The following is a 17,793-nucleotide window of genomic DNA, read 5'->3' on the forward strand; positions in this document are numbered from 1 at the left end:
TATTTGATATAACGGATACAGGTATAAAGTAGTCATCCATTTCATTCCCGTATCAATAGGTTCTGAAAAAATGAGCTGATCAGAAGTGATCGTCAGCGTGAGCTGCTATTAGGTGTTTCATTTCCCTACAGCGCCATCACAGGTGAAGTGAGACATTACACGCTGCCTGTTAGACATGCACATATGTGCAAGGTCCTCCAGAGAGAGTTTTAAAGTGATAGTTCCACCTTACATATTGCTAGTATTTACCATCACCGTATAGGGGGGCTCCGATCTCTAGGACCACTAGGGATCCTATATTGAAGGGGCCTATAGTGCTGCATTGTGCTTAAAGTACATGCAAGGCAATGGGGCACATTTACTTACCCGGTTCTGTCGCGATCCAGCGGCAGGTTCTCCGTTGAGGATTCGGGTCTTCCGGCGATTCACTAAGATAGTGCGCCCAATATCCAGCAGGTGTCGCTGCTGCGCTGAAGTCCGCCAGAGTTCGCCGGAGTTCACGATCCTATGCTGGGTGCAGGTAAGCGTGTGTCAAGCGACACATTTTTTTTTTTTTTTAAATCTGCGTTTTTTTTAGGGAATCCGTCGGGTCTTCCGACGGCCACGCCCCCCGATTTCCCGCCGCATGCATGCCGGCGCCGATGCACCACAATCCGATCGTGTGCGCCAAAAACCCGAGGCAATTCAGGGAAAGACGGCGCAAATACTATCTGGCCAATTATACTATAGATAAATATAGATCCTATCTGGCCAAAGATACTACAGGCAGTCCCGGGTTATGTACATGATCGGTTCTGCAGGTTCGTTCTTAAGTTGAATTTGTATGTAAGTCGGAACTGTATATTTTATAATTGTAACCTCAGTCAAAAATGTTTTGGTCTCTGTGACAATTGGATTTTAAAAATTTTGGGTTGTTATAAGAACCAGGATTAACAATAAAGCTTCATTACAGACACCTTTCATAACTATTACAGCTGATTATTGTAGCCTAGGACTAAAGTACAGTAAATTACCAACATCCAAAGGTCCGTTTGTAACTAGGGGTCGTCTCTTAAGTAGGGGACCGCCTGTATAGGTAGATATAGTTACTATCTGGTAAAGATACTATAGATACATATAGATACTATCTGGCCAAACAGAATAGCTGTTTTTTTAATTTAATTTAATTTTATTATAAATGATGCAATTCCAGATACAACCAATACACCGGAGTGGCGCTATTTCGAAAGATTACACAACAAATTCTCTTTGTGTAAAGTGAAACAATCCAGTTGCACTCAGGAAGTTTATAGCGATTCACTAACCTGTCACCTTGTAACCGCGTCTTCTTGTTACATGAAAGGGGGGGGATAACACGAAATTTGTTAGCCTCCGGGAAGCTAATGGCTTTACTATTTACACCGGAGTCGGCTCTCTCAATAAAGGATAAGATCTTACAGAAATAAACTTTGTAAAATAAACGGTGAAGATCTGAGCAGGTCGGGGGGTTGTAAAAGCCCCCCCGCTCCTCACTCCGCACCTCGCAAACATTTTATATGGAAAAAAGAGCCGGCTTATAAATAGACGTTTTCTGCGTCGCTGCTGACATCTGATCGCCCCCAGTGTTAGCGCCGGCCTGACACATTCTAGACACTTCACGTAAGACGAGACTTTCTAATAATCATACATTTGGGTGGGGAGGGGCTTCCCCCGTGGTAGGCGGCCGCGGGGCCAGTTTTTGATGACTGGTTGTAAGATTGGAGGTAATCGCTTGCGCTTGGCTGTGACTGTCGGAAGTCTTGGTATTATATTATTATTTGATTTTCGACTACTTTTGTGCTTATTGCACAGAATGATCCAATCGGATTATGTCAACTTTACTTAAAGGGTTATTCCAAGGTAATTTATTAAACTATGATGAGTCTGACACCTGATTAGCTGTTAGAAGAGACTTATACCTTTAGATGACGGTATTAGCTTCTACCAAGCACAGCACTGTACCTTGCCTAGTGGCTGTGCCTAGTATTGCAGCTAAGCCTCATTCACGTGAATGGGACTGGCCACATGACGATAGGACGTCCATTGTCCTAGAAAGCAGCACAGACTGGAGTGTTGCGATTAGAGATGAATGGATCATATTTCGGTTTGGTGTCCGGGTTCGGATGCCTGACCCAGACATATCGCTAGCAATTAGCCATGACTATGACTGGCCAGGATAACAACCGCTGGCCAATCAAAGTCATGGCTAGTTGCTGGGGGCGTCAATTTGCAGATTGGGCCATTCGCCCGCCAATCTGGCAATATATCAACCTAAGAAGGCCGAACGTCAGTGCCAACTGCCCAATGGGTCCGCTCAACTCCGGATGGTGAGGGAACCAGTTGTCAGACCCCATTATTCTGATAACTATGACCTAAAAAATATGGAATATCCTTTTATTTACACGGTAGAGGCCATAGAAGAGAGAACGTTGTGTTCTGAGCCAATTCCTTGATGTCTTATTTGCTTACCACGTTGGTCCCCTGTAAACACTGCTTAAGGGCCACATAATAGTAGCAAAATCTGCCACAGAGGAACTTACGTTGTTCTAATGGCAGGCGAATCAAAGTCGAATTTTGTAGGACAAAGTATTGGAAGATTTTTCCACAAATTAATGATTATGGAAAACTGGAGCTAATTTATTTTTTTTTAAACTGCAAACACAGTGCCAGGGAAATCCACATGGACAAGACTATTATCCACAGCATGGTCCATCAATGGATCAATCAAGAAGAGTCCAAGCTTAACTCACGTGCAGATGGACTTTATTCTAGTATCTCAGAGGGAAGATCAACATATTGAGACATGGAAAATTATTCCGAAGAGCTGAATACCGGTGGTAATTTTTACCAAACAGGACGGTACTTTTGTCCCGTTTCTCAGCTCCGTCCAGTTGGATTACTGGAGTCAACTTAAAATTCCTCTCCACAATGGATGAAAGTCCATCAAACCACCAACTGTGGAAAGTTTGGTAGACGTCTATCGTAAGTGGGTGTCCATATTCCCCCTGATGTTGAAAGCAAGAACCAACCATACTTGATTTCAACATGCCCAACCCTTTGTTCTTCGAAAAGTTAAGCCACTCCCAGATGTGTCTACCACCACTGAAAACAGAAAGATGCACATCAATGGGGCATTGTGAGAAATGAGACGTAGAGGCTGTTTTTTTGAATAACGGGTTTGCTACTTTCTACATGTAATATTTGGAACCCAATAAAGTACTACTTGGAACCCAGATGGCCAGTGCACTTCTTTAATTTTATTTGCCCCACATGGGAAAGCACCTCCTCTCTTATACATGTATTGGGAGAAATAGTAATCCACTATAGCCAAGGAAGAAAAGTGTTTCTACATAAGAAAATATCACTAAAGTATGACCCTATACTGAACCTAAGTGCAACAGGAAGTGCAGCAGTATCGACAGGAAATATGATGCCACTTCCTGTTTCCAGTTTCAAAATGGCTGCCATTTTTATATAATCATTTTAATGTCACTGCCTTACCCATGACATTTCACTAAACAACACATTTCTGTTTCTATATCAGAGTTGTCTCTGTATGGCCGGTGCTGAGAATATATTAAAGCGGACATCTCCAGCCTTGAGCTCAACAGTTACTGTTTATTAAGAAATCCCTAATTCCTTGTAGAAATTATTAAGATGCGTCTTAGTCCTGTGTCTCCATTTGTTATTACTACCTGTCGCAGTGATTTAACGTCTTCTAGGCTCCGCTTTCTCCTTCATACGCCCTCGTGCCGCTTTAGCTTGCAGGCGCCACACCTAACACCCATCTTTGCTTATTTCATTTATCCTGTTTGCAGATGTCAGAACGACTTACATTTTATGTCTAAATATCCCGTGCTGATGGATAAGTTTTTCTACATAAGAAAATACCACTAAAGTATGACCCTATACTGAACCTAAGTGCAACAGGAAGTGCAGCAGTATCGACAGGAAATATGATGCCACTTCCTGTTTCCAGTTTCAAAATGGCTGCCATTTTTATATTATCATTTTTATGTCACTGCCTTACCCATGACCTTTCACAAAACAACAAATTTCTGTTTCTGTATCAGAGTTTTCTCTGTATGGCCACTGCCGAGAATATATAATCAACTGGACATCTCCAGCCTTGAGCTCAACAGTTACTGTTTATTAAGAAATCCCTAATTACTTGTAGAAATGATTAAGATGCGTCTTAGTTCTGAGCCTCGATTTGTTATTACAACCTGTCGCAGTGATTTAACGTCTTCTAGGCTCCGCTTTCTCCTTCATACGCCCTCGTGCCGCTTTAGCGTGCAGGCGCCACACCTAACACCCATCTTTGCTTATTTCTTTTATCCTGTTTGCAGATGTCAGAACGACTTACATTTTATGTCCAAATATCCCGCGCTGATGGATAAACGATCGCATGTGTAGAAAGCAAAACACATACAAATGAACATATTTATACAAATTCCGAAATTTGGCTGGAGAGTCCCACTTGGCTGGTTTCAAGACAGCTGAACAGATTTACAAGGAAAATATATGTTGGCATTGGAAACAGCGTTCTTTGTCAGAAGGGGATCTGCAAATACTCCTATGTAGAATCCGCATAGGACCTTATTCATAAACCCTGGAATGCGCGCCGAACACTTCCCAGCCTTTTCCTGTACCACTTTTGGAATCCGCTTCTCTCACAAACTAAGGCAGTATGGGGTCTAAGCCTTTACCACATCACAAGTACCACCATTCACAGTTTTACATGTTTTTACTTTTCGGGATGGAAGAAAATGCAACTACATTTTTTTAATTTATTTCTATTAATACCATTTTTTTCTACTTTTTTTTTTAAATAAATTGAATATTTTTTAATTCATTTTAACAATTTTTTTTACTATTTAAAAAAAAAATGTAATCTTTTTCTACTTTTCCAGTCAAGGACCACCTACCTGATAGTAAAGAGACTCATTAGCATATAATTATGATACAGATGGTCCCCTACTTAAGAACAACCGATTTACAGACAACCCCTAGTTACAAACGGACCTCTGGATATTGGTAATTTATTGTACTTTAGTCCTAGGCTACAATAATCAGCTGTAACAGTTATCACAGGTGTCTGTAATGAAGCTTTATTATTAATCCTGATTCTTATGACAACCCAACATTTTTAAAATCCAATTGTCACATAAACCAAAAAAAAAAAATTGTCTGGAGCTAAAATTATAAAATACTTACATACAAAATCAACTTAAGAACAAATCTACCGAACCTATGTTGTACTTAACCCAGGGACCGCCTGTACTTACAGTGCTGTTTGAAACAGAAGGGGGGGGGGGGGGGGGCTAGAGAAAAAAATTCAAACCTGGTCTAATTTTATGATTTTTTTTTTTTTTAATAAATTTTGTTCTACTATTTTTATAAAGTAAATCGAATATCTGTTCTTGAATTTTTGAAATAAACTTTTCTTAAAAATATTTTAATAAATTAAATATTTTTTTCTTTCATTTTTTAAAATGAAGGAAGTATCTTTGCTTTAATTTTCTTTTGTAATTTCTTAAATTTTTTTACATTTTTTCTTCGTTAAAACTTTGTTTTAAGTTTTGCACTTTTCCTCGATCTGAAATAGGTTTATGTAAATTGAGGATTCATTTTGCTTCTTACAGCTTGTGCAGCTCGCATCATCTGCGTACGGATTAAAATAAAGCAAATTGATGAATAATTTATGGTAAAGTATATATTAAAAATAAGTTCATGACTCATAAATAGGGGATTTTAATAGAAGAGGAAAATGATTTTAAGTTTAGTTTAATAATAATTAAAATATAGTTACACATTATATACATCAATATGTTATGGAAATAATAAAAAAGATATTTATAAAGTTTATTGGTGCTTCATTTTGTTTGTAATTTTTAGATTTTTATAATATATTCATTAGAATTAGTGCTATTTTGTGAAAGTTATTTTTTTCATACTTTTTGTTTTTTTCAATAATAAGAATTATTGCAAAAAAAAAGACATAAAATAAATCCAACAGTTTTTCCAACTCCTAATCCTGTAGTATTTAAGTGATCCCGATTCCAGCACAGACCCCTGACCTTTACCGTTCCTGATCAGTGGTGTTAGTTTCAGCAACAGATAAGCTAAACATGTTCTCTCGTGTCAGATGGGTGGTACTAGACTCCTTTCTCCAGACCAGAACCGCCCACCTGACTAATTAGCATATTAGGCTCTGATACTTACAGTGCTGATTTCTTCTGAAAGGTTGGTGCTAGAGAAAAAATTCAAAGTGCATCGGTGCAGCACCTATTAAAGTATGCAAGAGTTGGAACTAGTAAAGCTGGTAAAAGTTCTTCTTTTAAGTGAACCTGTCACCAGGAATATCATTTGTAGCTGGTGACAGGTTCCAATAGCCTGTGCTGTGCTGATTTTACAAATACCTTTGTCAGCTTTCAGAATAATTTCAGTAGCTTATATAGGTTTAATGCACATGATCTGGCTCCCTACCAGTAGTGTGTGTTGAATCCCGGGGGAGTGGCAGCTGCAGCCTGTGTTTTAGTCTACTCCCCCAGTTCTCATCATGTGCATTGAGCCCGCAGGGGAGATGTGGAGGAAGAGTCACACATTAAACACAGGAGCATATGGGCTGCAGCTGCCCCTCTCCCCGGGACTCACCACATGCAGCTGGCAGGGAGCCAGGTAATGTGAAATTAAGTTTTATAAAGTCCTGGATGCTGACAAAGGCAAATCATCTGTCACCAGCTGAAAATGAAGTTCTTGGTGACAGGTTCACTTTAACTATATTTTCGACTGACTTATATACATGAATATTTTCCTTTTAGAAAAGCAGTAAATTTAGATATTTGTATTTTTGAAAATTTGGAAATTTTAGTAAAACAGGGTGACTCTCATGTTGTAGACAGCTTTTTCATTAGACCTACGCCAGTCATAAATGATAGTTGTGTAGAATCCATTAGTATTTATATTGGTACCTTGTTTTTTTTACAATGTAACATTTTACTTTTAATTACTGAATTATTTTAAAAATGTTCTTACAACCTGTCAATTTTACTATTATATTTTTAATGTTTACATAATTATAGCTGTTTTAGTTGTGTAAGACAATTTTAACAAAATGGGGCAGATTTACTTACCCGGTCCATTCGCGATCCAGCAGTGCCTTCTCTGCGTTGGATTCGGGTCTTCCGGCGATTCACTAAGGCAGTTCCTCCAATGTCCACCAGGTGTCGCTGCTGCGCTGATTGCACTGAAGTTCACCGAGCCGGGCCGAGAGAAGGTAATCACGTGTCCCGCGACACTTTTTTTTTTAAATGCGGCGGTTTTTCTGAATCCGTCGAGTTTTCGTACAGCCACACCCCCCAATTTCCATCACGTGCATGCCGGTGCCGATGCACCACAATCCGATCGCGTGCGCCAAAATCCCGGGGCAATACAGGGAAAATCGGCGCAAAATGGAAAAATTCGGGTAACACGTCGGGAAAACGCGAATCGGGCCCTTAGTAAATGACCCCCAATGTGTTTCAGTCCTTCCAAAGATCAGACGGTGGCTGCCATGGATCACCGCAGGTGCAACTCTTACACAATGTAGGTCTTCAGCTCTGTTTGGTTGGTGGGCATTAGCTCTGATCGGCAGTGATCAGGCCTAATGATCACCTTCTAATGACCTATCATGTGCAGTCTGCACCCTTTTAGGGAAGAAATGAGCTCAACATTTGCTTCTATTCCTGTTTTTCTGGAAGCATGTAATTGTCTTTCTCTGCTTGGTCTACTGCATCTGGTCTTGGGAAATTTCCGCATTCCACCTTTCTAATTGGTAGAAAAGCAATGAATTTTTGGGATTTTCACTCTAATGTTTACACAGTCTCTTCATGCTCTTTTGTCTCTTTATTTTGGATATTTTGTATATTTTCAAATATTTTACCAAATTTTGACCAACTTGGCAGATTCATACGAGATCCCGGGTGGCCCCACAGATCATAGAGGTGGTTACGTTTATGCTCCGCACTCTTTGACCTTCTCTGTGGCTCGTGTTTGAGCTGCTGAGAGGTCACTTGCTCCTGGACGCTTTATAAATTAATTTACTGTATAACTTATAACCCCTCCACGAAGTCTGAAGTTGCGTTACTAGGAGATGACTTCAGTGTATATCGGGGTTGCTCTATGACTTAATCTATGATCAATGTGGCCCAACTTATATATGAAAACTTTCTTGAAGAGGATTGAGTCAAGGTTCCCGTAGGACAAAGAATCTGGAGTAAAAAAAATCCCGACTGAGGTTGAATCGGGAACCCTCAAGGTTTCCGCAAACTCAAATCCAGTTTGAAAAAATTTAAGCAGTGCTCCATTTCGTTGAAACTGAGGCAGGACAATAGAAATCCCACTCAATTAAATATGGGTCTACTCATGGGGAGAAGGGTATCAGCTCCGGCTACAGAATTTCTCTGATGAGAACAAAAATTCAACATGTACAATCCTACCTTACCCCAATATCAGCTTTCTTAAAGTATCAGCACTTGAGATGAGTGAACCTTAAACCTTCGAAAGTGCGGGTCAGGGGTTGGGGTGGGTCTCAGACATAGTCCCGGATTGGAGGCTGTGCAGCCAATCCGGCAAATTAATGGCCCTACCTACATACCATGGCTAGTAGGTAATGGCATCAATTTACTCTATTGGCTGCACGGCCGACAATTCAGCCATATGTCTGTGTCATGCAGGTCCTGCAGGTCAAACTTAAAAACCAACCCCGCTCATCTCCAATCAGTACACAAAATAGACGGTGCACAAAAATGTACAATTTGTCCAACTTATGCTTAGACACATTGGGGCTGATTTACTTACCCGGTCCGGTCGCAATCCCGCAGTGTGTTGTCCGACGAGGATTCGTGTCTCGCGTGATTCACTAAGATCGTGCGTCCGAGTTCCTGCATATGTCGCTGCTTTGCCGAGTTCACCTTCTTCTTCCCGCTGCATGTGAGTGTTTGATCTTGCGACACAAACCGTTTTTTAAATTATGCGGTTTTTCCAAATCCGTCGGGTTGTCCGACGGCCACACCCCCCCCGATTTATGCCGCGTCAAAGCCGTCGCCGATGCGCCACAATCCAATCGCGTGCACCAAAAACCCAGGGCAATTCAGCGAAAAATTCGGGAAACTCGACGGAAATGGGTCTGACGGATCCTTAGTAAATGCGCCCCATTATATGTGTATTATGGTGAGTTTATAGAAAGGACTTCTCCCTAGTTCCATCATATCATTGGGGTCTAGTGTGCACGACGCTAGTTGATGGCTGGGGTATCCGTCATGTGTTTAATTTCTGTAATATTACATCTCACATTGATGCAATATCAGGGCACAGGCCATGGGGGCGGGTACATACTTTTTGGAGTATTCGTAGGGACACCCAGTTAGTTTACATTTGCGTCTGAACAACACAAACAGTCATTAGGTAAAGCTGCAGCATTATTTTGTTCCTCCATTTATCCTCATTAATGTGGCAGGGTGGAGGCGATGTTCTGTGCAGACATGTAATCCCCAGAGTTTGTGTAGTAAAAATCCCAAGTGAAAATATGATGAATCCCAATTAACAGCCGCTCGCTACATAAGCATCGGGGCCCATCCCAGTTCCCTTTCTTGTCCATATTTCTATTCTTTTCAGCAGTTGCCAAGTGTAATTACGGTGTCTCATACTCTGGAATATTTCTGTGCCCATTTGTTGTTAGATAAAAGCAGACTCTAATCATGTCTGAAGCTGTCAGGTGTTAGTCATCTTCATGGGTTGGTTGGTTGATTGCTGGGACCTGGTGACCTTCTTACCCTTAATCGAAAACCACTTTCCTCCCACGGGTGGATTCTGGCAATGCGGATAAGCTGCAATACCTGGCAAAGTCTGTGGACAAGAGTGGCACTGTTATGGAGAACTGTGACGTCATTAAAGGTCTTGGCCTATGAAGAACATGTCTGACATCTCCAAAAGATTTACATGTTGGTGGTCTGATTGCTCGGACCACCAATTAACTACCACCTAAACCAATCTATATAAGTGATGGAGTGTTGTAACCCATTGTTTAAATGGCTGAGACAGGACCACGTTTCTTGTAAAAGATTGGGGCTTTATCAGTTGACCTCCGCACACTCACACACGCATGATCACATTTGTCAATCTGTGAAATAGCCTGCCTCAGGCGCTGGTCACAGCAGGGACAGCAGAGAGCTTCAAGAAGGGTCTAGAAGCCTTTTTACACCTAAATAACATTGATGGTTATGTTATATAGAATTGTTTCCCCTAAATCCCTTCCGCATCCAATCCCTTCCCTTCCTTGGTTGAACTTGATGGACAAGTGTCTTTTTTCAACCGTATAAACTATGATACTATGATACATTTCCTTTAAAATGTGATAAACTAGATGGACAACAGGGATGTACAGACTTGACTTTTAACTGGGTTTGCCTAAATGTTGCCTCAAGTCTCCAAATAGACACATTGGGGCACATTTACTAAGGATCCGAATCACGTTTTTCCACCGAAAAATCGCGCTATTTAAAAAAAAAAGTGTCTCTTGACACACACTTACATGCACCAGGAATAGGTTGGTGAACTCCGGTGGACCTTGGCACAGCAGCGACACCTGGTGGACATCAGACGCGCGGACCTTAGTGAATCGTCGGCAGACCCGAATCCTCGTCGGAGAATGCACCGATGGATTGCGACAGGACCGGGTAAAGTAAATGTGCCCCATTACTCTGCAGTGGAGATTGTGATGGTGGCAATGTTGGGGACCAAGAATGGAGGGGTCTTAATGACTTCCCCCACTAGGTAGGGTCAACCAGTGCAGAACTTTATTTATATACTGGTTTAGCCGCGTTATCAAATACTTTCATGGGTAGGTATCCCATGGGTCAATGAATCCAGGACTGCAAAATCCTTGTCTATAAAAATCCAATCAGTGAGAGTCCTACTTAAGGCACATACATAGAGGCTTTGCCAAAATTGGTTGGTAACATTCTTATAACCCATAAAGGACAACTTAAAAATTCCAACCCTATATGACTCTATAGTGGTCCTAACATTTTAAGCCTTTAGCTAATAGCCTTTAAGATAGTCCATGAATGATCATTCATCTTCTACCAGGCCTGCAAGTTAAACCTGCGGATCCATTTTGAACCGATTCAGAATAGGTTCAATTGTTGCCAAACTGTGGCTCTACAGCTCTTGATTGTACATGCCCATGTTTATCCTGAAAGGGAACACTCAAATTGTAAGTTTGAAACATCTTCGAGAACCTCAAAGTGAAGACCTTTGGTGTAGATAAGTGGATCACTAGGTTATTAAGTAGCATACCAATTACTCATGTACATCGGATCAAACTAACCCAAGGCTTTGAACATGACAACAGTAGAGCTACCAACTAGGATGTTGTATCACAACCAGCGTCCATGGAACCTCTAGAGGGCATCTCCAGGTACTCCAGGTCCTCTAGTAGGCCTGGAATACAATAGATGTAGACACAGAGGTTTGGAACCTAAGGTGAAGATCACACTGAGCATGTGGTGTATTTGGATTAATGAAATTCCAGAATATTCTTTAGGTTTTCGAGAAGCCAAAAGTGGAGAACAAGGTGGTTTTCTCTGGTCTATCCGGTGACCAGGACTTTTCCAACTCTTCTGTCTTAAGATGTTCTGGAGAAGGTTCAAGGACCTGATTATATGTACATATAGTAGAAGTGTTCAGAAATTCCAGGATATTGTTGGTACCAGATATTCAGTGATTCCTTTTTTTTGCTTTGTTTTCAGCCTTAATCTTCATGAATTCCTGCAGTTTATGAAATGACAATCCCCAAATATTGAGGCCTCTCCAGGAAAATGACATTGACAAGTTTCTGAGGTGAGGAGGTCAAGGAAATAAATTATCAAATTTTTTTATTCTATACATGTGCCGGCACGATGTTTCCACGAGAGGGGTGGGAGATATCCGTACAGTATCTTATACATCTTATACCTCACAAGGGAACATCCTACATAATACTCCAGAGCTGCGCTCACTATTCTGCTGCTGGTGCAATCACTGTGTACATACATGACATTACTTATCCTGTACTGATCCTGAGTTACATCCTGTATTATACTCCAGAGCTGCACTCACTATTCTGCTGCTGGTGCAGTCACTGTGTACATACATGACATTACTTATCCTGTACTGATCCTGAGTTACATCCTGTATTATACCCCAGAGCTGCACTCACTATTCTGCTGCTGGTGCAGTCACTGTGTACATACATGACATTACTTATCCTGTACTGATCCTGAGTTACATCCTGTATTATACTCCAGAGCTGCACTCACTATTCTGCTGGTGGTGCAATCACTGTGTACATACATGACATTACTTATCCTGTACTGATCCTGAGTTACATCCTGTATTATACTCCAGAGCTGCACTCACTATTCTGCTGCTGGTGCAGTCACTGTGTACATACATGACATTACTTATCCTGTACTGATCCTGAGTTACATCCTGTGTTATACTTCAGAGCTGCACTCACTATTCTGCTGCTGGTGCATTCACTGTGTACATACATGACATTACTTATCCTGTACTGATCCTGAGTTACATCCTGTATTATACTTCAGAGCTGCACTCACTATTCTGCTGCTGGTGCAGTCACTGTGTACATACATGACATTACTTATCCTGTACTGATCCTGAGTTACATCCCGTATTATACCCCAGAGCTGTACTCACTATTCATAAGAGTATAGGAGTATAATGTTATAAGCCATAAGATATAGAAATATACATATAGTTTCTCATCTTTCTATGTCAATTATTTCTATATATAACATGTCATAATGTTTTATATATATATTTTTAAAGGATCTGGTTCATTTTGCTTGATGCGGTTAATTTTAGAGCAAAAGAGAAGCTTTATAACTGCAGGAATGACAATAGAACAATATACAGAGTGACACTTTGTGACATGAAAAGTGCTCCACATTGTTCCGCTTATCCGTGATCATTTGTGTACTTGCTTTAATATTTGTGATTGTTAAAAGTTTTCTGTTATCTTGAAAATGGAAAGTTTGACAATAAATTTTACTTTGGCGTGCCCCCCTCCCTCCCCCTGCCCCTTGTCATATCTATGGGATGGACTGGAGATAGGAAGAACACAGGAACTTGTGTCTTCATTGGGAAACCTCTCCCTTTTCCTCTGATTCCACGGTCACTTCTCTCCAAACTCGAGTGATTCCGATGTAGAAAGTCATCTACAAGTAGACAGATAAATGTCCTGCTGCCTCTCTATCCTTTACCGTATTTTTCGGACTATAAGGCACACAAAAAATCCTTTGATTTTCTCAGAAATCAAAGGTGCGCCTTATAGTCCAGTGCTCCTTATATATGAACCTTACTTACAGACAACAGCTGCCTTGTACTGTGCACAGGTCTGCCACCTGCTGGTCATTCATCCTTATTATCAGGTGCGCCTTATAATCTGGTGCGCCTTATATATGAACCTAGAGGTTTTAGCAGGCATTTATTGATGGTGCACCTTATACTCCGGTGCATCTTATAGTCCACTGCTCCTTATATATGAACCGCACTTACAGACAACAGCTGCCTTGAACTGTGCACAGGTCTGCCACCTGCTGGTCATTCATCCTTATTATCAGGTGCACCTTATAATCTGGTGCGCCTTATATATGAACCTAGAGGTTTTAGCAGGCATTTATTGATGGTGCACCTTATACTCCGGTGCGCCTTATAGTCCGAAAAATACTGTAGTTGGAGTCGTGTTTTGAATTTCGGAGGTTGAGGCAAGATTAAAAAAAAGTAAAAATTTTCACCCTGCTTCAGGTTCCTGCTTTGTGTTCATGCCTGGAATTTTGGGCCAGAAGTCTTGGCGGTCATGTGACTGTTGCTGCCAATCAGCAGCCTCAATGGTCACAGCACAAGGAATCGGTGATATCACTGTTTTAAATTCTGAGGGCACCGATTGGTCAGAGTGGACATGTGATCTCCTTCCTGCTTTATGGGTGACTGTCTAGAGTCGTCCCCCCCTCCCCCCGCAACTAAGAACTGCCGAAATGCCTAAACGTTTACATCCAACCGTGACTATGGGGGTCATTTATCATTGGTTTTCTTGTGATTTTATGGCGTAAAAAAAAGTACAGGCGGTCCCCTACTTAAGGACACCCGACTTACAGACGACCCCTAGTTACAAACAAATGTTGGTAATTTACTGTACAATAATCAGCTGTAACAGTTATCAAATAAGTTTTATTGATAATCCTGGTTCTTATGACAACCCAACATTTTTAAAATCCAATTGTCACAGAGGACAAAAATATTTTGACGGGTATGGTTCCAACTTACATACAAATTCAACTTAAGAACTAACTTGCAGAACCTATCTTGTACGTAACCCAGGAACTGCATGTAGTTGCATTGAGGGTTTTTTGAGACTTGTCCCTGCTTCCCAGATTCATGACTTGAGACTTTTGCAAAAAGTCTCATAGTTACTCCAGACTTTTTATGCATTTTGAGACTTTTTTGGGACTTTTAAAAAAAAAAAAATCCCAGAAAGAAAATCGACCATAAGAACATTTATTAAAGGGTCAAAGCCACTGATGGGCACTGGAGCCATGAATCTGATTGGGCACTGGAGCTCCAAAAATAGAGATAGAACTGTCCCAATGAGCTGGTCTAATGATAAATAACACCCTTTGGGGGTCATTTACTAAGGGCCCGAATTGCTTTTTTTCGTCGGGTTTTCCTGAATTTTTCCGATTTGCGCCGAATTACCCCGGGTTTTTGGCACACGCGATCGGATTGTGGCGCATCGGCGCCAGCATGCACGCAGCGTTAATCGGGGGGGGGGGGGGGTTGGCCGTCCACCGGGTGTCGCTGCTGCGCTGAAGACCACCGAGGGCCGCCGGAGTGCACGATCCTATACTTGGTGCAGGTAAGCGCGTGTCCAGCGACACTTTTTTTTTAAAAATGCGGCGGTTTTTCCGAATCCGTCGGGTTTGCCGACGGCCACGGCCCCCGATTACTGTCTCGTGCATGCCGGCACCGATGCGCCACAATCCGATCGTGTGCGCCAAAATCCCGGGGCAATACAGGGAAAATCGGCGCAAAACGGAAAAATTCGCGTAACCTGCCGGTAAAACGCGATTCAGGCCCTTAGTAAATGACCCCCTTAGAGTTGTGAGGCTACTCAAAGTACTCAAAGCACAATATTTAAAGGGAACCTACCACCACAAATCTACCTATAAAGGTAGATTGGGTGGTAGGTGCATCTATAGGATGTGAGGATAGCCCTTTTAAGGAGCTGCGCGCCAAAGATTTCTGGTAGGAGAAACGAAGAGGCTACTGGGGCGTGGGGCCGTCGTGCCGTGTAGCCTCAGCTCTGGTTACTCCACGTCCCAGTAGCCTCTTTCGAAAATTTACATATTAGGCAAATAGAAGTTATTTAAAAATTGCGGGGACGTGATGATTAGCCCTTAAAAGGGCTATCCTCATGTCCTATAGATCCATCTACTACCCGATCTACATTTATAGGTAGATCCGTGGTGGTAGTTTCCCTTAAAAGACAGCGGAATTTTAAAGAAAAAAATGTGTTGCTTGACACGCGCTTACCTGCACCCAGCAACCGACGCTGAACTCCAGTGAACTCCGACGGACTTCAGCACAGCAGCGACACCTGGTGGACATCGGGCGCACGACCTTAGTGAATCGGCGGAAGACCCGAATCCTCGACAGAGAACGCGCCGCTGGATCGCGACAGGACCGGGTAAGTAAATGTGCCCCTATGAGTTTATGACCACATATTTTTCGTGGGCTTTCATTTGAATCCACACTATGTAATACCACAATTCTCCTGCAGTGGGCCCTCTAACCACTTGTAGCTTTTCTCTGCCACATCTACAAGCGACTACGACTACATTCTATGGGGCAGATTTACTTACCCGGTCCATTCGCGATCCAGCGGCGCGTTCTCTGCGGTGGATTCGGGTCCGGCCGGGATTCGCTAAGGCAGTTCCTCCGCCGTCCACCAGGTGGCGCTGCTGCGCTGAAGAGCATCTGAACGCGCTGGAGTTCACCGGCTCGGGCTGAGTGAAGGTAAGCGCGTCCCGAGCGACACATTTTCCGTTCTTAAATGCGGCGGTTTTTCCGAATACGTCGGGTTTTCGTTCGGCCACGTCCCCCGATTTCCGTCGCGCTCATGCCGGCGCCGATGCGCCACAATCTGATCGCATGCGCCAAAATCCCGGGGCAATTCAGGTACAATCGGCGCAAATCGGAAATATTCGGGTAACACGTCGGGAAAACGCGAATCGGGCCCTTAGTAAATGACCCCCAATGTATTTTTAGTCCATGCCCCATGATGGGTATTAATTTAGCATAGCGGGGAAGTCATCTTGGCCCTGTAGGACGATATCGGCTTGGAATAGCAGGGATCGATGTTGCGGCTGTTTTGTGTATTTTCTTGATGTAATCACTTTTCCTGCATCTTGAATTGATTTGAGTAACGTTCTTTATTGTAACTAATTAAGTGTAATTTCACACATAGTGTTCTGTAATTAGTGTGACTCATTCTTGGTAATAACCCTCAATGGTTTCTAAACCGAAAAGCATAGAAAAAGCATAAATAAGCCGATCCTGCGAGCACGCTTCATTAACACCGCGGGGTCCGCGCATCCACGCGCCGAAGTGTACTTTCCCGTGTTGAACCCTTGTTTGTTACCGATTAAACTTGTTAATAAAGCTTTACGTATTTGCTTAATATCATATCAAAGGCTTTAACACTGTTTTTGAACGTGGCGGAAATTCTTACACGTGTTCTGCTCGGGAGGTCACTCGCGACAACGGTTTTGAGCTTGTTACAATGTATTTATTGTGAGTCATAAACATATTTCACACCTCTGCCGTAATTATTTTCTGTTTTATTTTGATCAACCAAGACGTGGGAAAAATGAAATCTGTGTCTTAATTTGTTCTTGTTTGTATCGTAAATTGGTGTTTTTTTTTACACGAGGTTTTGTATTGGTTGTGTAAGATTGATAAATCGGAAATTTTGTTGTGTATTTTTGTGTAATTTTTTGTTTTGAGGTTGGCCTCATAATGGTTGAAGGTCATCAAGGAACTTTTGTTTTTTTTTGTGTAATTTTTTTATGTTAGATTTGCCAAATATTTTGCTCGGCAATTTTTTAGTGATCACAAAAGGGGTAGTTTTTGCGTATTTTTGTGGGGTGGGGGGGTTGGGTTGACCATTTAGTTTAAATTGGGCACACAGTGATTAATTAGAAAATTAGGAGGCACCGTTTTAGTAGACAACCTTTTTAGATTTGCCCTATCCTGGCTGTCAGGTAGGTAGTCCATCAACAGTGGGGCACATTTACTTACCCGGTCCAGTCACGATCCAGCGGTGCGTTCTCCGACGAGGATTCGGGTTCTGCCGGGATTCACTAAGGTCCGTGCGCCCGATATCCAGCAGGTGTCGCTGCTGCGCCGAGATCCGCCAGGGTTCACCTTCTTTGTCCCGGTGCATGTAAGTGCTTGATCTTGCGACACAAATTCTCTTTTTTAAATTCCGCCGCTCTTCCGAATCCGTCGGGTTGTCCGGCGGCCACGTCCCCCAATTTCTGTCACGTGCAAGCCGACGACGATGCACCAAAATCCGATCGCGTGTGCCAAAATCCCGGGGCAATTCGGCGCAAATCGGAAATCATCGGGAAACCCGACTAAAGTAGTGACCTTAATAATTCTCTGTAAGAG

The 17,793-nt window shown here is 42.2% G+C and overlaps 1 protein-coding gene across 12 annotated transcripts in view; it reads left to right on the plus strand.

Moving 5' to 3' along the window:
- FOXP1 (forkhead box P1) overlaps positions 1-17,793 on the plus strand; it is a 601,095-nt gene that overhangs the window by 194,367 nt on the left and 388,935 nt on the right. For all 12 annotated transcript variants that reach the window (XM_072128406.1, XM_072128404.1, XM_072128405.1 and 9 more), the window contains exon 4: positions 11,811-11,901. The gene's annotated coding sequence lies outside the window, so the exon portion shown is untranslated. The remainder of the gene's footprint in view (positions 1-11,810; positions 11,902-17,793) is intronic.

The sequence above is a fragment of the Engystomops pustulosus genome, chromosome 10 (assembly GCF_040894005.1).
Source record: "Engystomops pustulosus chromosome 10, aEngPut4.maternal, whole genome shotgun sequence".
NCBI lineage: Eukaryota > Metazoa > Chordata > Amphibia > Anura > Leptodactylidae > Engystomops > Engystomops pustulosus.